This window comes from Vulpes lagopus, chromosome 10 (assembly GCF_018345385.1).
Source record: "Vulpes lagopus strain Blue_001 chromosome 10, ASM1834538v1, whole genome shotgun sequence".
NCBI lineage: Eukaryota > Metazoa > Chordata > Mammalia > Carnivora > Canidae > Vulpes > Vulpes lagopus.
The window spans coordinates 104,166,564-104,182,931 of NC_054833.1; the positions used below are offsets into that span (position 1 = coordinate 104,166,564).

The 16,368-nt window shown below is 41.4% G+C and overlaps 1 pseudogene; it reads left to right on the plus strand.

Annotated features, from left to right (window-relative positions):
• Positions 1 to 3,038: 3,038 nt before the first annotated feature.
• On the plus strand, positions 3,039 to 5,311 carry LOC121500966 (annotated as a pseudogene).
• The last annotated feature ends 11,057 nt before the right edge of the window (positions 5,312 to 16,368 follow it).

A 16,368-nucleotide genomic window follows, 5' to 3' on the forward strand; every position in this document is an offset into this window, starting at 1 on the left:
TTGATCAAAACAACATAAATATAACAAACTTTGATAAACAATATAAACAATTGGCACACCTGGGTGACTCAGTTGGTTAAGCATTCAACTCCTGATTTTGGCTCAGTTTGTGATCTCTGGGTTGTGAGATTGAGCCCCAGGTCAGGTTCTGCATTGAGCATGAAGCCTGCTTGAGGTTCTGTCTCTTCCTCTCCCTCTCCTCTCTCTAAAAAGAAATAATAATATGGGACACCTGGTGGCTCAGCAGTTGAGGGTCTGCCTTTGGCTCAGGGTGTGATCCTTGCCGGAGTTCCAGGATGGAGTCCCATATCAGGCTCCCTCCATGGAGCCTGCTTCTCCCTCTGCCTCCTGTGTCTCTGCCTTTCTCTCTCTCTTTCTCTGTCTCTGTCTCTCATGAATGAATAAATAAAATCTTTAAAAAAAAAGTCAGATATTTAGCTGACTGAACCACCCAGGCATTCTTCTTAAGTCTTTTATTGTAAATTTTTAAAAACATTGTATTTATTTATTTGAGAGAGACAGAGAGAGCATGAGCAGGGGGGAAAGGCAGAGGGAGAGGGGGAGGGAGAAACAGACTCTGCCAAGCAGGGAGCCCAACACAGGCTTGATCCCAGGATCCCAAGACCAGGACCCTAGCAGAAGGCAGACACTTAACTGATTGAGCTATAGAGGCACCTCTTAAATCTTTTTTTAAAATCAAGAGATTTTTTCCTTGTTTTTCTTTCCTCTTACAACTGATTTATTGAAAAACTGGGTCATTTGTCCTGTAGATATATTTTCCATGTTCTGGATTTTGCTGATTATATCTCCTTGACCTCTGTATTTCCTGAAAATTGATATTTAGATCTTGAGTCTTGAATAGATTCAGATATGATTCTTTAGCAAGACTCCTTTATAGCTGGTGTGTATGTAGTCTTTATTTCATTGGAGGTACCTGAAGTCTAGGTGTCTTTTTTTTGTGATAGACTGTATCAGTGGGTTCAGTGTTATAGGCTGTATCCACTCATTACCAGCCCCATCAGCTTTTCATCTGATAGTTTAGCAGCCATTAGTGATCACTACTTAGATCCATCATTTCATTACATATTTTTCCTTCAGTTTCAATGAACATAAATAATTGGGACCCCAGACAATAATCTGTTCCCTAATCATTAGTCATTCACTTTATTAATTTATTTTTTAAAAAGATTTTATTTATTTATTCATGAGAGACACAGAGAGGCAGAGATACAGACAGAGGAGGAAGCAGGCTCCCTGTGGGGAGTCTGATGTGGGACTCAATCCGAGGACCCCAGAATCATGCCCTGAGCCAAAAGCAGATGCTTAACCACTGAGCCACCCAGGCGTCCCACACCTTCTTATTTTCTGAAAAGTCGTATACTCAAATAACTTCAAGAATTATTAATTATCAGATTATACACTTATTAATATTGAGAATTATATAACTATAGTTATGTCCATTACCTCTTTTTTTTTAAGATTTATTTATTTATCAGAGAGAGAGGGTACTCATGTGGGTTGGGGGAGGGGTAGAGGGAGAGAATCTTCAAGCCGACTCCTTGCTGAGTGTGGAGCCTGAGGTGGGCTTGACCCCATAACCCATGAGATCACGACCTGAGCCAAAAACAAGAGTGAGATGCTCAATCACTAAGCCAAACAGGCACCCCTGCCTATTACTCTTTCCTGTAAGAGACATCTTGTTTAATATGATATATTCAGAAATATTGGAAAAACCAAATATTAATTCTAATGCATCATAGCTAATTCAATATTTTTCAATAAAATTAATTTCCTAATCCCACATTTTAAATATACTTTTGTTGGGCACCTGGGTGGCTCAGTGGTTGAGCATGTGCCTTTGGCTCTGGGCATGATCCTGGAGTACTTGGATCAAGCCCCACATCAGGTTCCCTTCAAGGAGCCCACTTCTCCCTCTGTTTATGTCTCTGCCTCTCTTTCTGTGTCACCCATGAATAAATAAATAAAATATTAAAAAATAAGTAAATATACTTTTGTTAAAAGTCTTGGAAGTATGTCTCATTTCACTTATGAAAAACACTCACCATATTACCCAATTGTCAACTCTGATCCTCATTTTCAAACCAATAAACTAAATCAGCATTAATTTCTGCCTGAATTTTAAAATTCAGGTAAATATGTTAATAGACATTCTTAAGGAATATTATAACAATTACTGAGAAATAAGTTATGGAACACATCAGTAAGATACATTAGTAAAAGCAGGTAAGATTCAAATAATGCAGCTCACATAATTAATTTATTCACATTTAGAATAATTTATAAAAACAAGATATTTATGCTATTTGCCATCACTTAGTTATAGTCTTCCAATGTTCAACTAACATTGTAAATTATTTACAAAGCAAGAAATATGAAGAAGATATGTTATTCCTTTATGTGTGCATATGCATATATAAATATCAGGTGTTCGACTTTTGAAAATAAAATTATGTATAAAAATCAGAATTAACTTTACTACTTTAGTTTGACATCCTGATTGAACTTTTCAAAGAAAGAGAAAGGCCTATTAAATTAATTAGCCCAGCACTTGCATCATTAAACATGTTAGAAGAGAAATAAGATGAGAATTAACTGCTATTGTAATAAATATTTCATGATATGTTTCGATAAACTACCACATTGATTAATGCACACAAAATCTGAAAGAAATCACATGGGATTATGTCGGCAAATTTATCCAGTATATCTTGAATAATTTGATAGTCCCAGGTGAAGTTTCCTTGAAGGAATCAGCACTATTAACTTGTACCCCAAGGGGCACCCGGATGACTCACTGGTTGAGCATCTGCCTTTGGCTTTGGGGTGTGATCCCGGGGATCCGAGATCGAGATGAGTCCCACATCAGCTCCCACTGGGAAGCCTGCTTCTCCCTCTGCCAGTGTCTCTGTCTTTCTCTCTCTCTATCTGTCATGAATAAATAAATAAAATCTTAAAAAAAAAAAAAAAAAAAGCTTTAACTTGAACCCCTTTAGAGGTACCTTTTCTTTCCACAAAAGATGTCCTGTGGTGAGTACTGAATGAAATGTACTGAATGGACTGGTTTATCTTAAATATGAGGTGGGGGAAGTCATTTTGGGGATTTGATATTTGCTTTGATTTCACGGGGTTGTTGCTAGGAGCAAAGTTTTTTTCAACAATAAACTAGAGATGGAAGAGGTGAAATGATTTCCACCCCCATGCCCATGCCACTACACAATATCTGCATTCAGACTGTCAAAATGCAGGCCAATTCTTCCCAATAAAAAATGTATAAGAGAATGGAAGACAAAAAGTAGGTGGGGTTTGTTTTTCCCTTCAATTAATTATTTAGGGAGTCTTTTCAGAAATCTATATTTTAACCTATCTCTGGTGCCCCAGAGGTTTTGACTCTGTAGGGCAGGTCAGGGCAGCTTAAGAGTATGTGTTCTTTTTATAAAGCAGAAGGGCAGATTATGAAAGCGGCTTTGGAAGGAGAACCTACAAGGGCAAGCAGCCCTACTTCCACACGAAACTGAGGATCTGGATATAGATGCTGCTAGTCTCAATTTGAAGACCACACTGACCACTGACCTCCAGCTTTGAGGGTATTTCCTTGGGCTGGGAAAAGGTAGATAATAACAGGCTCCCCCACTGACTTGCTTTGGAACTCAGGGAACGTTCTTCAGCTTTCTTGTTTCAATCTCGCAAGTGGAACCAATGTCTAGTTTCTGGCTTCCTTCCACAGTATTTTGAGAATTAAGCATGAGAAAGAGTTACCAGGACTACTTAGGTTTCAAACAGTACTTTTAAATTTCCAAGACTTTGTTGTCTGGATCTTGTGTTTTCCTCCCAACTGTCCTTCAAAGGCAAGTCTTCCCCTTGTGTGATAGATGTGGGTTATGGAGATCAGGCAAAACTTGCCAAAGATATCACAGAAAATAAGTGACCTGGTTGGGAACAGCACCTTCTTTCTCCAACAGCAGAGAATGAAGAAATCACCAATTACATCAAATACCAGCAGATTAACATAAAGCATGAAGCATATCCAGTATGTATGCTATATACAGTATATAGCATATCTAAGTTTATGGTCCATCTGGATTTTTTTAAAATATCATTTTCATGAACTAACAGAGGCCAATGAATATTCTTTTTTTTTTTTTTTTTAAAGATTTTATCTATTTATTCATGAGAGACACACACACACACAGAGGCAGAGACAAAGGCAGAGGGAGAAGCAGACTCAATCCTGGGTCTCCAGGATCACGCCCTGGGCTGAATGCAGGTGCTAAACCGCTGAGCCAACCAGGGATCCCGTCAATGAGTATTCTTAGTCTGCTCCCTCACACTGTGACTCAGTTAACTGAAGAGCAGAAAAAGCAAAAAACATAAAGCTCCCCAAATGCACATTTGTTCTTCACTGTCCAGTATCTGTGATGTACTTTGTACTTCTTCTTTTTTTTTTTAATAAAGATCTTATTTATTTATTCATGAGAGACACAGAAAGAGGCAGAGGGAGAAGCAGACTCCATGCAGGGAGCCCGATGTGGGACTTGATCCCAGGACTCCAGGATCATGCCCTGGGCCAAAGGCAGACACTCAACCACTGAGCAACCCAGGTGTCCCTACTTTGAACTTCTGTAACCACCCTGCAAGATGATCCTTCCTGGGGTGGAATGATGTCAGCCAAACAAGGAAGTTATTTCAGGCTAGACTTTTTTTTTTTCTTTTTGCTTCATTTGAAACAATGTGTTTCTTAATTTTTGACTAGTAACTCAAAAGGTTTTACAAAAGAGTAGGTTTCCCTTCCAACTCCTCCTGCCACCTTCTTCCTTTCCTCAGAGGTAATCAATGAGAAAGAATTTAAATCATGAAATCTGTTATAACCCTGTACATGCCAAGACAACATGAAATAAGACATTTGGAGCTAATCTGTAGTTTGGGAAGTGTTGGGATATTATAAGATCTTCATTTATGGAAGACTAAATATAGAAAGTTGGTGGCAGGGCCGAGGCTGGGTGGACCATAGGCGGGAAGGAGATGACCTTTGAGCAGCACTTGGAAGACATAATAAAGAATCCATCCATTGTTGGGAGTCCTCTGCGCAGATCCACAAGGACTTAATCTGGGCTGCTGTGGGAGGCTGTCAGTTGAGCATCCTGGGGCGATGTGTATTCTAGCCCAGCAAGTAGCTAAGCTAACCTCAGACCTAACTGATATTCCTGTGGAGTGTCTCGAATCAGATAATGGGAACATTATGATCCAGAAACATGACAGCATCACAGGGGCAGTGCACAAAATGGCCTCTTGACATCTCATATCAGTTCTCCAGCAGCCTGTCATAGGGACTCAGTGTTAATTATCTTGTAGAACTATTACAATTCTGGTAGGCCATTTATTTAGTGAGCATTAGGCGCTTTTCCATTAATTTTAGAGTAAGCTGCTTTTTGACACTCATAGACTGTCTTATCAAAATATTAGGAAGAAAGGATCATGTTTTGAAGCAACAGGTCCAGGGTATTTTGTACACAGAATTTTGGCATATTCAATAAATCTTGTTAGAGAATTAAAAAAAGAAAGTTGGAAGCAGGGTCTAGTTAAGGGTCAAGGTAAAAGTAGACACACATCATATAAGCATAAGGATGATGAGGGATAAAGAGTGAACTACTGAGTTCAGGAGAAATGAATTGCAACTGGGAGTTATGGGTGAGTCCAAGGGAACATGGGTTTCCAGAAGTCCATAGAGCAGTTAAGAGCAGAATAAATCCAGGTGCCCAAGACAAGTCAAAGTGAAACCTAGGCACAGAATCCAGTCCCAAGATGGCCCCTCTTCTCTGACCTGTCCCAGAGACTGCCTCATGATCTGAAACCCTTGCCTCTGACTTCCAAAACTTACGTATGCCTAAACTGCTTCACGAGCAGAGAACCTTTACATTTCAGAGCAGAGAAGAAAAATATTACCTAATACATCTAATTCTCAAGCAATCTGATCCCTGGGCCCCATAATGCTTAAAGACATCAAGGACCCCAAAGAGTTTTTGTTTATGTGTGGGCTATAGCTATTGATATTTACTATATTAGAAACTGACAATGATAAAAATGTTTAAGTGTTTATTAATTCATTTTAATATAATAACAATAAACATATGTTAACAAATAACATGTTTTATGAAAAATAACCGTATTACAAAACGTAAAAAAAAACGAAGTAAAAAGATTGGCATTCTTTTACATTTCTGAAAATCTCTTTAGTGTCTGGCTCAACAGACAACGGCAGAGTTCTTATCCCTACTTCTGCATTTAGGGTGTTTGATAGCACATGGCGTGTAGCTTTGAGAAAATCACTGTAGGCACACAAGAGTGTTTTTCAGAATACAGACCCCTTGAAGGCTTCCGGATTACCCTTTGAGAACTACTGATCTGGTGTAATTTGGGAATGCACTCTCTTGTCATGTCCCTTATTATTATAAGGCATGTGACTTAACCTCTCTACTCCTTACCTTCCTTAGCTGTAAAGTGAAACTAAAAACAAGTCTTTTTTTTTTCAGGATTTTATTCATTTATTCATGAGAGACACAGAGAGAGAGAGGCAGAAACATAGGCAGAGGGACAACCAGGCTCTTGTGGGGAGCCTGATGCAGGACTTGATCCCCAGACCCTGGGATCACAACCTGAGCAAAGGCAGAGGCTCAACCACTGAGCCACCCAGGTGCCCCCAGAAGGTCCCTCTTATGACTATGTACATTTCTATGGATGTTGTAACCTCACAGGCATTTAGATACATAAGTGAGATGATGTATACCTGTAAATGTTTAATACAGGGCTTAACTCATAGTATTTATTCAAAAACTGGCTTTTCCTACTATTGTTGTTAGTAGTTGTTATTAACTACATTCCAAGCAATAATGCCAGGCACCAAGGGTCACATCAAAATGAGTAGGATGATGGCCTGAGTTGCTTAAGAGTACGGGAAGTAAGAAAAATACACACCTATAGAGAACAAAACATATTATGTCAAGAATGATACAAAAAAGGGAGAGGCAATTCATTCATTCGTTCAACAAATATTGGGGAGCAATAGCCAGGAAGGGGCCAATGTAGTGGAGCCAAGCAAGGAACAGGAGGGTGGCAGGAGGTAAGGGAAGGCCACAAAGAGATAGGGGTGGCCCATGTACGCGTTGTATAGGCCTTTGTAGGCCAGTGTGATTGGGGATAAAAGGAAATGTTTCATGTGAAAGTGGCATTTGAGTTAGAACTTGAAAAGAGGTAAGATTTGGAAATAGAGTTGACATACACATTCTTTAGATCACTCATTCAACAAACATTTGGTTTTCTTGCTGAGTCTGCTCCATGTTGCATGAACAAAAGATTCCTACTTTTTTTAAAAATTTTTTTCTTTTTTAAGATTTTATTTATTTGAAAGAGAGAGTGTGTGTGTGTGTGCACAAGTGGGGGTGGGCAGAGGAAGAGGCTCAATTCCAGGACCCTGGGATCATGACCTGGGCTGAAGGCAGATGCTTAACCAACTGAGCCACCCAGGTGCCCCAGGGTCCCTATTTTCTTTTTTTTTTTTCAAAAAAGTAAATTTTGTATTTGTTTTTATTATATAAGGAATACCTACCTGGTCACTTGAAAAATTAGAACATACAGATGAGCAAAAATGAGAAAATAAAAACCACCCACAAATCCCCCAATCCAGAGAGAATCCCTTTAGGGCCAGGATTAGAGGGAGGTGAGTAATACAAAATTTAAGGGAGTGGGGCAGAGCCAATGCTAAAAAAATTCAGTAATCAAGATAAATAATATTTTAATGTAATAGTTTTTAAGAAGCAACATTATTGCAAAAAATCCAGGATGACACAATACGTAAATTTTAATAAAGGCAGGATCCCACCCTGCACTTGCCTTGCTCAGCCTCCTTCTCCTTCCCCTCTTCCTGGTGCTTCTGTCCCTGCCTGTCCCTTCTGCCCCAGTTGTGTGCAGCCAATGGGAAGCACCTGTAGGAAACCAGAAGCTAGGTGTTTCTTCCCCACTCCCTCCCTTCCATCACCAAAGTTCAGGCAGTGGCTGCTTCTTCCACAGGAACAGCTCCTGTCCAGAGGCCCCTCTCCTACACTTTCAGCTTTTGCAGAGCTCCCTCCCCTTCTTCAGGCCTATGGGTGCTTTCTGCTTTTGACAGATTCTGGGTACCTCATGTTCTTTTGTTGATTCCTTTATTTTTTTTTAATTAATTAATTTATTTATGATAGTCACACAGAGAGAGAGAGGCGCAGAGATATAGGCAGAGGGAGAAGCAGGCTCCATGCACTGGGAGTCCGACATGGAATTCGATCCCGGGTCTCCAGGATCGTGCCCTGGGCCAAAGGCAGGCGCGAAACCGCTGCACCACCCAGGGATCCCTGTTGAGTCCTTTAATGCTGCTTACATTTCTGTAAGTTGACCCTTTAGAAGAAATTCCCTACTAAATTGCAACTTAGGGTGCCTTCTGCTTCTTATGGGAACCTTGCTTGTTACAACTACTGTCAACATTTCAGGTCAACAATTAAGGTATTTGCATTTTTAAAAGAAAAAAAAATGTTTGTTAATTTCAAGACTCCAAAAAGATGATATTATAATTGCTTTATGTGGTTATATTATGTGTTTAGGAAAACTGTCGCCATGCTGGCTTAAAATATCCTACTTGTGGAGATTTGCTACAGAAAAATACAAGCAAAAATCCACCTTTCTCGTGCTACCTTTTCCCCACAGGGGACTGGTCAACTCTGCTTCATTCTCTTCTCCTAGGCCAAACTATTTCCAACAATTTCTAGCCTGGGGCCTGGAGACTCTACCTTGAATAGTTCTCTTAATGAAATGCAGGGTGGGGGGAATGGTGACAGTATCACCAGGGAAAGTACTTGGGAAAAGAGCCTAAAGCTAAGAGCACTGGGGTCATTGAGGCTGTGCTTTGTTACACTTTTAAGGAGCTCAGGGGGGTTAACAGCATGCCTTGCCGCAAGTCCATTCTCCACCTTTCCTAACTGGTGCTCCACTCAGCCCTTGAAACTTGCCCTCTCCTTCCCTGTTTCTTTTGGTTGTGTGTGAAGCTTCGTGACTTGGCTTCCCTAGAACCATGTACCAGATTCAACCCTAAGCCGGGGTGGTACCAGTGGTTATAACCATAGGAAGTTAGAAGAATCCGGAAGAGCCCGCCTGCCAGTGTAGACTTATTTCTCTCCCCTTAAATAAATCCTGCTCATGTTCATTTAGCCCTCATTACCTACTGATTATATCTCATGCCTATCTGATTACAGATTTGAAAAACTGGAAGGAATGTACATTAAGGAAAATATACCAGAGGGCCCAGGCGATGACTCTTCCTCTGCCTGCTCTCCTAGGAGGCATTGGGTGGAGAAGGATGTGGTGTGGAAGACAGACCTCCTCAAGAGGAAGTTCCTGGATGGAGAAATGTGAGAAAACCAGGGCAAAGTGAGTAGAGCGAGCATCCACGTTGAAGACTCATTGAGGCAGAAAAAGTAGCCACACCTGGTGGGGCCCCTGGGAGGGGTCAAGGTAATATGGGAAGAGCTCAGCACACAACTGCCGGAGTCCACAGGGGGAACCCCGGAAGTGAACAGTGTCAGGTTTGATCCGGTTGGTAGTGAAATGAAATAGTCCAGGCAGAGGTCGGTGGAGACAAGCTTTTAATGGACGCGCTGTCAGGCGAGGTTCCTGGCCCGCAAGGGAGTGAGATGGGAAGGCGCGGGCCGGGGAAGTGGCGCCCAAAGGGAGTACATGCCAGCTTTTTAAGGGGAGGGTAAGGGGCTGTGTCTGTACGGGGTCATAGGTTTTGGGGCATATTACTGGTGGAATCGGTATGAGTGATGACTGCTTATGCCCTTTTATGGGGTTCAGGTAAGCAGCGGTTCCTGTTTCCTGCATAGGCCCTGTTTTTCCCATGATGACGTCTGCTAGTGGGAAAGTCCCGAGGCGAGAGTAACAAGATGGAGGGTCGGACGCCATTTTGTTGGTGCCTGCGGATCCCCCTCGATCCCACCAACCCCACACACGCCACCAAGGAGCAGCGCTTACATTTCCTCCATGGCTTCAGGAAGCCTGGGAAATCTCCATTCCCAAACATTTTAAAGAAGAAAAACATAAGAAGAAGAAGGAAGAAGAAGGAAGAAGAAGAAGGAAAGAAAGAAAAAGAAGAAAGAAGAAGAAGAAGAAGAAGAAGAAGAAGAAGAAGAAGAAGAAGAAGAAGAAGAAGATTTTTTGGTATTTTTTTATTGGAGTTCAATTTGCCAACATATAGTATGACACCCAGTGCTCATCCCGTCAAGTCCCCCCCTCAGTGCTCACCCCATCCCCCCGCCCACCTCCCCTTCGGCTACCCCTTGTTCGTTTCCCAGAGTTCGGAGTCTCTCATGTTGGGTCACCCTCTCTGATATTTCTTTTCTTTTTCTTTTCTTTTCTTTTCTTTTTTTTTTTAAAGATTTTATTTATTTATTCATTAGAACACACAGAGAGGATTGAGAGAGAGAGGCAGAGACACAGGCAGAGGGAGAAGCAGGCTCCACGCAGGGAGCCGACGTGGGACTCGATCCCGGGTCCCCAGGATCACGACCCGGGCTGAAGGCGGCGCTAAACCGCTGAGCCACTCTCACCCATTTTCTCTCCTTTCCCCTATAATCTCTTTCACTATTTTTTATATTCCCCGTATGAGTGAAACCATATAATGAAAAACACGAATCTAAGTGGAGATGGTTTGGGGTGTTGTCCCTTAATTTTCTGCTTAGATTGTTAGAAGAGTTTAGAATTTTCCGTTTCGCTTTTCTGTTCTCTCCCTTTGGATTTGCAACATTAACGGAGCTCCTACTGTGTACCCCAGCCTGTGCAACCTTTCCTCCAAAGGGAGGAACAACCAAGGATCCTGGGCTCCTTGTGTGACTGGCATAAACCTGGATAAAGGGAATCATGATAACAGATAATGATGCTCTCAAGGAGGACCGTCATTGGTCTGTTGACTTGGCCTATGCCTTAAGGTAGCCAAAGTGAATACTGTTGAATGTCCAAGGTGCACTTGTTCATGCTTGGCAGTGATGATGTGGAGCCAGGGCAGGGGCATTGTCTTATCCAGAGCACCTGAAACTCCAGAAATTTAGAAACTTCATCCTGGAGAGAATTAGTGTCACCTCTTCTGCAAATGATGCCCAGCATCTGGAGCTAGCTCAACTGGAAGAACTGGAGTTCCATTTGAAGGAAGAAAGGAAGGTAATGGTTGTGCTTGCAGCATTGACTGGCATGGCAGTTCCTGGGTGCTGAGCCATATGACAAGGCCATTGCTGTGGCTCAGTGGTGCAGTTAGGTGCTATCTTTATGTAGATCTTCAATCTGATGATTATTGTGTCATGGTCATAAGTAGGCCACTGCATATCTAGGACTCACATCTGAATTCCAGACCAAAAATGGGGAAAAGAGGTAGAGGGTACATACATTCATCCTCTGAATGTACTTTTCTAAGTGCCTTTTCCAAGGACACATCTCACCTGAGTTTTGGTAAATACTACTGGGTGTGAAGGTGTCACTATGTTCTTGGGAAAGGTTTCATAATTCACTAATTGTATTTGCTACATGAGTGTCACTATTTCTTTTTATTCAAGTAGAATTTAGAGTCAGGAAGGTAAATATCTTACCCCAAATCTTGTCATGTTAGTGATAGAAGCATGTCTTTTTATACTCCATTCCTTTATGCCTTTAAATAAAAAAAAAAAAAAAAAAAAAAAAAAGAATGCTCTCCTCTCTACCTTACTCCTAATTTCACTTTACAAACTCCCATTCAGCTTGCTTGCTTGCGTTCTTTCTTTCTTTCTTTCTTTCTTTCTTGTTTTCTTTCTGTCTTTTTTTTTTTAAGATATTATTTATTTGTTTGACAGAGAGAGAGAGCAGAAGCACAAGCACAAGCAGAGTGAGCTGCAGGCAGAGGGAGAGGGAGAAGCAGGCTTCCTGTGGAGCAGGGAGCCCCATGTGGGACTCAATCCAAGGATCCCGGGATCATGATCTGAGCCAAAGGTAAATGCCCAGCCAACTGAGCCACCCAGGCGCCCCCATTCAGCTTTCTCTTTTTAAATATTTATTTACCATTTTTTTAAAGATTTTATTTATTTATTTATTTATTTATTTATTTATTTATTTATTTATTTATTTATTTATAAGAGGCAGAGACGCAGGCAGAGGGAGAAGCAAGCTCCTCACAGGGAGCCCAATGTGGGACTCGATCCCAGATCCCAGGATCACGGCCTGAGTCGAAGGCAGATGCTCAACTGCTGAGCCACCCAGCTGTCCCCCCATTCAGCTTTCTAAACCCTGTTCAGAAATGCCTTGTCTGTGCAACCTTTCCTAATCATGATTCCCTTTATCCAGGTTTATGTCGGTCACACAAGGAGCCCAGGATCCTCGGTTGTTCCTCATCCCTTGGATTTCATCCCAAATGGCTCTGTACATGCTGTTCTCTAACCCCATTTCCCAGCTCCCCCACCTCCTGAAATCCTTAGCAATTCATCATCAGAATTGACAAAATCCCTCTTTTTTTGAAGTTTCTGAATTTTTTTTTCACCTTTTTGCTCTAAGGAAACTGGGGTTTCTTTTGAGGACACTGCTTCCTCTGTAGCCCTCTCAAGTTGTGGCTCTTTTTCTCCCACATCCCACAGTGGAATCATCATTGTCCTCTGTTATTCTCTAACGTTCCCCATTGCTGCTTCCAGATCATTCTACTTCCCTCCTTCTTAATATAGCTCAGCTTTGATTCTGATGATAACCAGACTATGCTACCCTCCTTGCAGCCTTATGGCCATCCTCCCTTTGTAACCCAGCTCCTACACAATCTCAACATCCTTGGGAATGATCCTTCCAAAAGGCTTATTTCTAAAATCCTTGACCTCCTTCCCTCAAAAAGCCTGTCCTCCTCCTTAGGTCAGTTATTCCTCTCATGTCCTTGTTTCATCTCTTATGCTCTTAGATTCTGTGGCTCTTATTATCACTCTTTTGAATACACCATTGGTTTCCTTTCTCCTGTGTCATTTCGACTCTTGGACAGAACACCTTAATTAACAGCCTTAATTAAATCTAACTCTCCACCTGTCTACACAATTGCAACAGCTAAACATGGCTGGAAAATTCACACACTTATGCCGACTATTCTCACTTTAAGTTTATGACCACATACTTTGCAAAGGCCTTCAATGTCACTCATCAATACTACTTACATTACCCTAGCATAGTTACTAACCCATCCTCATTAATGGCTATTCCATCCTTTCTCCTCTGTCTTCAAACTTTCCACAACTTCTTTCCTATCCTCAGACTCAGCTAAAAACCCTGTCAACTAGTTCACTGGGAAAATAAAAAACAGTAAGAAGATAATGTTCACAAACTCTCAGAACATCATCCCCCCACCTACCTGCAGCTGGGTTACATAGTCCACCTTCCCTTCTATTAATAAGGACAAACTATGTGTGTTCCTAACTTAGGCCAACTCTCCATTTGTGTACACTTTATTCCATCACTCTAACCATTCTCCTCTCTGTCCTGTACCATTTCCACCAATAAATAAGTTGTTATTTCTCCCATCTTAAAACAAAACAAATAAACAAAAAAACCTGTCTCTTGACCTTACTTCCAACTACTTACTGTCCCATTTCTCATCCCATTTAGACGTTGACAGTTGGCTATCTTCTCTACTTCCAATTCCTTTCCTCCCAACAGATTTTCATGCTTATAACTCTACAGAATGCCCTCCTGTCAAGGTCATTAATAACATCTATCTTTCTATATCCAATCAATATCCAGTCTCTATCTTTCTTAATCCTTCTGAAGCTTTTAACACAACTAATTACTCATTTCTCTTGATATACTTTTTTCTCTTGGCTTTCAGGACACCACAACCCCTTGTTTTCCTCCTAACTTGCTAGTGACTCCTTCTACTGGTTTCCTTTGTCATCTTCTCTATCTTCTCACTCTTCCAGAATGTTCTCATCCAGCCTCATGGCTCTATATACTATCTCCATCTTAATGGTTCTCAAAAGTGTGTCTCCTTTGATCTCCAGACTATTTATTTACCTGACTACTCCAACATTCCCACTTGTATGTCCATAGGCATTTTGAAATTAACACATCTCAAATCAAACTCCTGATGTCCACCCCAATCATAATTCTTCCCATTTTTGAAAATGGCAACCATATCTTTGAGTCAGCCGTGACTCTTGTCTTACTCTTACCCCACGTCTTATTCATATTGGTGAATTGTTTGTCTCTACTTATAAAATATGTTTTAATAGATATTGTAGAATCCACCTCCTCCACCACTACTACCCTGATTTAAGACACTGGTCTCCTAGCTGATCTCTTAGTTTCTGCCCTTAACTCCCTTACGGTTTATTCCCCTCACTGTATCCTAAATTACCCTTGTAGGATATAAGTTGTTCCCAAATTCATACCCTCTGGTAGCTTCCCGTTTCACTCAAAGGAGGAGCCCAATTCCCACTAATAAAGATAAATAGGGCACCTGGGTGGCTCAGTGGTTGAGTATCTGCCTTATGCTCAGGGCATAATCCAGGGGTTCTGGGGTAGAGTCCTGCATTGAGCTTCCCTCAGGGAATCTGCTTCTCCCTTGGCCTGGGTCTCTGCCTCTCTCTCTCTCTCTCTGTCTCTCACGAATAAAATATTTAAAAAAATAAAGACAAACAGTCAACTTATTTGTTTATTCCCCTATTACTCATTCTGACTAGTCACACTGCTTTCCTTAAGATTCTTGGCTTAGTACCCCTGCACTTGCCTGTTCCCTTTGCTTGGAATGGCCTTTCCTCAAATATTCTCTTATTTTTCCCCCCTCACCTCCTTCACATCCTCACCAAAATGTTACTTTCCCTGACCCCTCAATTTAAAATTGTAACAACCCCCACCCAGGCACAATCTCTGTTTTCTTCTTTCCTTATTTTTCTTTATAGCACTTACCACAATCTGATATATATCACACATTTGATGTATATGTTTGTCCCTTATCCAGCAGAATGCAAGTTCCACAAAGGCAGTGAATTTTGTCTTTTGTCCAATGTGGTTTTCAGGGCCTTGAGCAAAGCCTGGTATGTAATAGGCAACCAACAAATATTTTTGGAATTTATTGCATGAAGAAGATTATAACAGAGGGTAGAGAAACACCTGCTCTTAAAAGGTGCTTAATAGCAGGCCAAAAAATTTTTCACTTTGTCTATAATGAGCTCCATCACAGCATTTTATCGGAGAAGTGATTGGGACTGGATCTATACAATGAAAGATCACTCTAACTGCAGGGTGAAGCAAAGACTGGAGGGGGTAGGATTGGAGGTTGAGAGAAGAGTTGAGGGGTTTTTGGCAGAAACTCAGACAGGAAAAATTGAGAGCCTGAGCAAAGACAGCGTCTGTGAACAAAAAGAAAAAGGTAGCAAATTTGAGTTATATAGAGGTGACCAATGTGATACATGGGGTTAGAGCCCAGCAGAAGACACCTCTTTACTCTCCCCAGATTTCATCCCCAGAAACTCCTTGACTAAACCATCATGGATCACCTATATCAATCTCTGGAGATCTTCTAAAAGCCTGGAGGTAGAATTCTCATCTCAGATAATATCCTGGCCCAATTCCAGATAAGGAACTCATTGTCCAATAATGTCAAGCTCCTGAATCACCAACAACATACAAGACTGAGCTTTAGGAGGAACTCCTGACTCTATTCCCCATTTTCTCACCCCCTCTGTCCTATTCAGGAACCTCAAGAAAGTAAGAACCAACAAGAAACATAATACCATGTTTACCTTTTCCTTCATCCTAACCTACTCTAATCCAACCTGTTCTCCCACTATTGAAACAAATACTTTTAACACAGAGATAAGGGCCAAGGGATTCCCAACCAGGTGTCTACCCCCAGGGCCCAGCTCAGGAAAGAGGGTTCTACTCAAGGCAATTGTCCATTTGATAATAGGATTTATAGCAACGAAAATTCCCCTTCTGGCACACTTCTTCAGAAGGTGCTGGCTCTCCAGGATGCTGAGGTCCAATCTCTGCAGCCTGCAGATGCCTAACCAAAGTAAAAAACTCTAGTCCTCCTAACCAAAGTAGAAAGCTCTAGTCCTCCAGAATCCATTCTCTAAACCCAGCCTGTACCCTCATCAGGCCTGGCACCAGGCTTTGGTAAGTAACATAGGGCTGGTGATCGGTATAGGGAGTACAATGTCATTCAGGTTTCAGGTATTGACATTCATGCTGCAGGCTGATCCATATTGAGTAATGTATAGAATTCTGGAGCCCCCATGGGAAAAAGAACTTAAGGAAAGCCCAACTGTTCTCTCTCTTTTT